Source organism: Echeneis naucrates, chromosome 15 (assembly GCF_900963305.1).
Source record: "Echeneis naucrates chromosome 15, fEcheNa1.1, whole genome shotgun sequence".
Taxonomy (NCBI): Eukaryota; Metazoa; Chordata; class Actinopteri; order Carangiformes; family Echeneidae; genus Echeneis; species Echeneis naucrates.
Window position 1 is genome coordinate 14,698,785 of NC_042525.1, and position 6,000 is coordinate 14,704,784.

Sequence of the window (6,000 nt, forward strand, 5' to 3'; positions counted from 1 at the left end):
GCAATAACCACCTCGGCACAAAGGCAGCTCAGACCGGACATGCTGTTGCTGTGAAATATCTAGACATGATCATTTATAAACCTCCAAAGCACCCAGTTGCTCTCTTTCCAATAAATGTTCCCCACCATGGTTAAACAGCCCAGAGAGAAATAAATGCACATCCCCTTATTATAGCAGGGAAGACAAAGCAACAAGTCATCTATCAAACTGGTTAATTGGGTCCTCTCCTTTCAGTAAATTATTCATCATGGTTGTGCATCTTTTTTTTACGGACAGAAAAAGATCACAGGAGTGAATATGCATGCTTGTTAAATCCCTTTTTTTTTGTGACTGCCTTGTAAAAAGACGGTCATGCAGTTGTTTACTTTTGAGGAGAAGCCGAGGGTGGCTGCTGCAAGAGTTTTAGAGTTTATTGGTTTAAAATCATTTTTAATGATTTGGGATTCCTTTCCTCACATCCTGAGTGTTTGTCTGCTTGCAGCTGCACCGTTGTTGATGGTAACATCTAATACTTGTACTGAATTTTACATGAAAAAAAAAAAAAAAAAAAAAAAAAAAAAAATTCAACAAGCCAAAGAGCGGAATTGAAAAATCTACTTCACAGCGATATCTTGAACCAGAAACTAAGTGGTGCTCCACTTTAAAAGGGCAAGCGACTAATTCATCTCCTCGGCTCTCAGCAGAATGATTAAAGGTGTCACCGGAGCTGAGAAATTTCTAAGCGCCTGGCCTGTGGTCGATGTAATGGTGTGAGGAGAGAGGTTGGGTAATAAATGGAAGAGTGTAATTCATCTTTGTGCAAGGTCTTCAATCATTGTGTCCACCTATGGTACTTTTAGACGGCCAAAGACATTCATCCTCAGGAGTTAGTCGATGCCTGTCTTGATGGTTGTGTGTGTATTTATATGAGAACGCTCATTTATGGAGATTTTAATTTGTCTGCGTGAAAGAATCCCTGCTGTGTCTGTTTGTATAAAATATACACACACAACACTTGATGGATGGATTGCAGGATCTTCTATGATGAGACTTCAAAAGTTAATTGATATGTTGTTTTACCTACAGTGAGAATGCTTCACCACAGTCAACATAAGCCTTCCCAGAATATCATCTGCTAAAAGCAGAAAGTGTAAATGCCTGCAAACAGCTTTCATCTCTGCCGGTGATGCACACAGTTCAGGGGTGGAGGTCTTATTGTCTGTTGTTCAGCCAAAACTGTAAAGCTTTTTTTTTCCCTTTTTTTTTTTTTCTTCCCCTCAACAGTGGAACAAAACCTCAAAGCAAAACACTTTTCTTTTATCTGCTTAAACTGGACGAATGCAGCCCATCATTAGGCTTTTATCTCAATTTGAATTACGTCCATTTAAGCTTTAGTGTTAGGAACTGAAATTTACTCTGGCCAAGAGGAGCTCTGTTGTGGTTAAAACTGCTTTTTCAGTTTAGCAAATTCAAAGTAAATATAAGAAAAATCAATCAATAGCAGCCGTATAACATATGACCTGGATTAGATTTTGTGCAGAGATGAAAGGGTTTCAGGCTCTGAAGTAAGTTTCAGAGAAAGAGGTTCAGATAAGCAGCGCTGTCTTCGCCTCAGTGTGTCAGTGAGCTGAGCGGACATTTGGGTGTTTAGACAATTAAAAACAAAATGCAGCATGTCGTAGAAGAACACTGAAAACCTCTTCAGATATCATCAATTGTATTTGAGCTGGTGGCTCCAAACTATCACTCACAGCTGCTGTTATTTGTATACATTTATTACATCTGCATCTATTGAAGCAGGCACAGTGTGTGTGCATCCTCAGGTAATTGGTCAGCTTCTTAAACATTTAATTAGGTGGCTTTGCACTGATTTAATCTACAGGAAAGAAAATCAGCTTTTGCTTTCTTCGTGGCGATAGTGAGATCCATCTGTTGTCCTTGGCCAGTTGTACCTTGAACAGCCGGATAAAACATATTTGCATATGTAACATATTGAGTAGTCACAGGATAGTACAGTGTGTATCCCACTATGAATAATTTATTCAGATTTCAGAAGATTCATGTAATTAGTCAGGCCCGAGTGCAGTTTAATACATATTTAGCTGCAAGTTCTGCAGCATTAGTTGCCTCTTTGTCATATGAGCTTGTAATTACTAAATCTCACCTGGAATTAAATGGGAGGAATTTCAGAAAAATTTTCAGAAAGATTGGTGTTTAAAAAAAAAAAAACAAGAGAGAGAAAGAAATCAAGCTGACACAATAAAAGTGGGGGGGAGCAAATGTAGGACTTTAGGATGTTGTGTTATTATATTGTGTTATCATGACACACACACAGTGCTGGAAAATCTGTGGATCCACATTGTTCCTTCTGTCAACTTTTATAGGAAAAAGGAATTTGCTTCCTGACCTGCAGGCTGGCAAAAAAACTTTTTTATTTTCATTTTTATTTGAAGGCAGTAAAAGCGAACCTGTTTGTGACTCCCTGCTGTATTTTATATGCTCACAGTAGGGCTGTAATTCACTTAACAATGCACTATGACACATGCACCACTTAATCCAATGAGCCACCTCCTGTTCTCAGATTTGTAAGTAACTTTCTTCCAGTTTCGCTGTGTTTTCCGTTCTCTTTTACTGCGTCCTAACATTGTTTTTCTCTCGCTCCTCTCCAGTTGAGATGTTGTTGCTGAGTCTGTTTGGGGTCATGACATCATCATCATGAGATGGGGAGGCTGGTTGGTGGTGACCGCGGGCTGCGACAGAAGAGGTGGTGCTGTGTGTTGCGGGTTGGAGCTGCTGGTTATTGGCAAAAAACAAAGGGTATAAAAAAGCTGCACAGTTGGCCCGGGGAATAATTTGCTAAATTGTTGGAAGGAAGAAAACAAATTCAGGAGGTTTGAAGAAGCAGTAAGTAATATTATTATGTTGATGTCATATTCCACCAAATGACCATGAAACACACGCAGGTGGTTGGTAAATCAAACCACTGACTGAGGTCCTTTGGCCAAACGCGATTACCAGCTTTGTGGAGTAAAAATCACCACACCCAGTGAAATAATGCTGGTTAAAATCCTGACTGGTGTTGACCGCAGCCAGTAAAAGATTACTGTGCAACAGGAGTCCATCTGTTTGTCAAGGATCATAGTAAATATGTTTCAATGAAAAGGAATTATGTGTGAAGTAGAATCAAGCTGAGAAAGCCAGTTCAAAGCGCTGATGTGGAGCCGTCATACAGCGTTTCTGTAGATCATGTTTGTAAACGTAGACTGAATACTGAGAAGAAATACACAAAGAAATCAAATCTTACATCTCAGCAGAATGTAATATAGTTCCAAATTTTTACATATTTATTTATTTTTTGGTGAAAGATATATTGTTTTTCGTATTTAAGTAGCTCTTAATGTACAGCACTATGACCTATTTTCTATCACTAAACCTCATTTGTGTTCATTTTGGAGAATAAAATAAGCCACCATTCCTGAGTTTACGCAAGATCACTTTTCAAAGCATTTCTAGAGTCCACAGAACTTTAATGATAAATGATGGAGAATTAATGATTTCTTTCTTTGTGTGTGTTAAAGTTGATACAATTTCTCTTTATTTATGCATTTTTTAAATAAAAATAAAAATAATAACAATAATAATAAACCAATTTCAACACACAAATCAACTCAATCTTACAATCAATATTACATAAAATGCAATTATGTAAACTGCTAGTTACTATTGACCATAAAATATTAGAGGACAAAATTGCTCAGGCCACTTGTCAATACTTTTGTGCGCACACTATTTACATTTATTGTGAGTTCTGAGATCAACTGGGAAAGAACAACGTGCCGAGTGTAGTTTAAGTTTGATAACTTTGATTTAAGAGCTTCTACGTTTCTTTTCAAATTGACTTGAAATGATGATGAAATGATTCTGTTCTCATAGCAGCCAGTAAGAGATCAAGGAAGAGAGAAAAAGATGTTGAAGCAAGACAAGGAACCACGCCTGGGTGTGTGATTGTGTGAACTAGGAAGAGAGGGACAAAGATCGAAAAGGAAAAAAATCAAGACAGCGTGAGTCAGGGAGAGAGAGAAGAGAGAAGGGGCGATCTGTATATCTGCCCATAAAGCTCAGCACACTCATTTTGATTTCTGGGACGGTCGAGTGAGGTTTTGCAGAAGTGAATCATGACTGTAAGAAATGATAACAATACACAAATAAAATATCTCAAACTGAGGAAGTTGTCTGTTGTTGTTTGAAGGGGCACAATGAAACTCTGCTGACTGTTAAGCACATTTAGGGCGTGTTCTCAGTGCAAAAAAAAAAAAAAAAAAAGAGGTGTGAACTGAATTCTAGACACCTCTGTATTAGCAACAAAATATTTCACATGTATAGAATTCAGCAATGGTCATTTCCTCAAATAGTTGGGCTCCTCTGCTGCAATTAAGCCAAAAGCTTTTCTATGTGATATTAAAATGTAATTTGTTATTTGCTAGATGCCAAAATATTTATAATCCAAATCTACTACTAGCGGGACATATGAAGATTTGTATTGACTGTATTACAGTTTTGAGAAAATAACCTAAACTTTGTTTTATGAACATTCGGGACTAATTTTAGATCAGGAAGTGCACCTTGCAAAGTCATAAAAGAGATTTGAAGATTATTGATGGCTGATTGAAAAGGAATCTTAAAAACAATAGTGTAATATTGATGATGCATAAACATGGACATGACAGCCAGTTAAAGATGAGGTAATGTTGTTCATGTAAATGTAAAACAAAATTGGACCCAGTAAAGAGCCTTGTGGCACAGCAGCAGCAGCTGGAAACTTGTTTTTACTGAATTGCCTTGTATTGTGTAGCTTCCATGACATGGAAGTGCTGAATAATTGAGGATGTGACACTTGTGACCACACCCAGAGGAGCAGCAGATTTTAACGTTTGAAACCAAACAGAGTGGTGAAACATTGATTTCTGGTACTTCAAAACCAGTTCAACAGAAAAGAAGAACGGAGAAGAAAAATGTTTTTGTGTATCACATTTTTGAATGTAGCATACCACAGGTGTTGCACCGTGGGTATTGTTAGCCTTTATATTACTTGGCTCAAACTAATAACATTCAGCTGAAAATTTTTTAACGGGCAAGATAAATTAAACAAAAGCAATGTCTGCTGCAGTCATTACCACAATACACCAGGACGGAAGACAATCAAAAATTAACTACCACAGATGATAACACAGCAAGGAAAAGCACCATCTCAATGTATGTATGTTGGTGACACCCACTGAGAAAGGCGCCCGCCAAATAGTAGCACAGCTGCACCGAAATCTTGTAAGTCGCCAAGTGCTGTTCTATTGTGAAATCACAACAGAGAATGAGAACATTGCTGTAATACATGCTTTACTTCATCGACGTGCTGTTGTGACATTTGTCACTGATGACCTCAGTAGCTTTTTTTCATTTGCATATGCAAGTTATTGAGTTCTGTATTTGTGCCACCTATTTCACACTGAATACATGTGATTCGGATTATGTAAATTTTATTTAATATAATGCTGGCATTTACAGCCTGTGAGCAAGAAGGAGTTCGGGGGGGGGGGGGTTATTATGTAAAGCTGTACTTAAGTTCAAATTGGCATGCTAAAAGAACATGGTCAGCATTTGGAAGATAAATACAGATGAGGAAAAAAAAATCGAGACAAAAATTTCATTCGTCGTCGGGCAGATTTGAGAGGTTTACGGATGCATGCATGGTTCGTGGATGTTGCTGAGCAAAGGTAAAATGCCTCACACAGAGAAAATTCACATGACCTTTAGCAAAGGTGAGGCGAGCCTTTAAATTTATGCAAATACATACGCAAACACCCACACACACACATCCAAGTTACTGAAGGACTGCTTCCTCAACAGAGATGGGAATTCAATCAGTCATATTTGCATCGTGTCCAGCGTCAGACAATTTCAGCTCTATAGCTGCACATTAATAAAGGCCAATTAAAAAAAAAAAACTGTTCTAGTTCACATGCATGT

General features: G+C 37.9%; 1 long non-coding RNA gene across 1 annotated transcript in view; it reads left to right on the forward strand.

Moving 5' to 3' along the window:
* LOC115055887 (uncharacterized) overlaps positions 1-4,203 on the forward strand; it is a 59,070-nt gene extending 54,867 nt beyond the window's left edge. Inside the window, exon 4 of the long non-coding RNA XR_003841723.1 lies at positions 2,649-4,203. This is a non-coding gene — a long non-coding RNA (uncharacterized LOC115055887). The remainder of the gene's footprint in view (positions 1-2,648) is intronic.
* Positions 4,204-6,000: the final 1,797 nt, after the last annotated feature.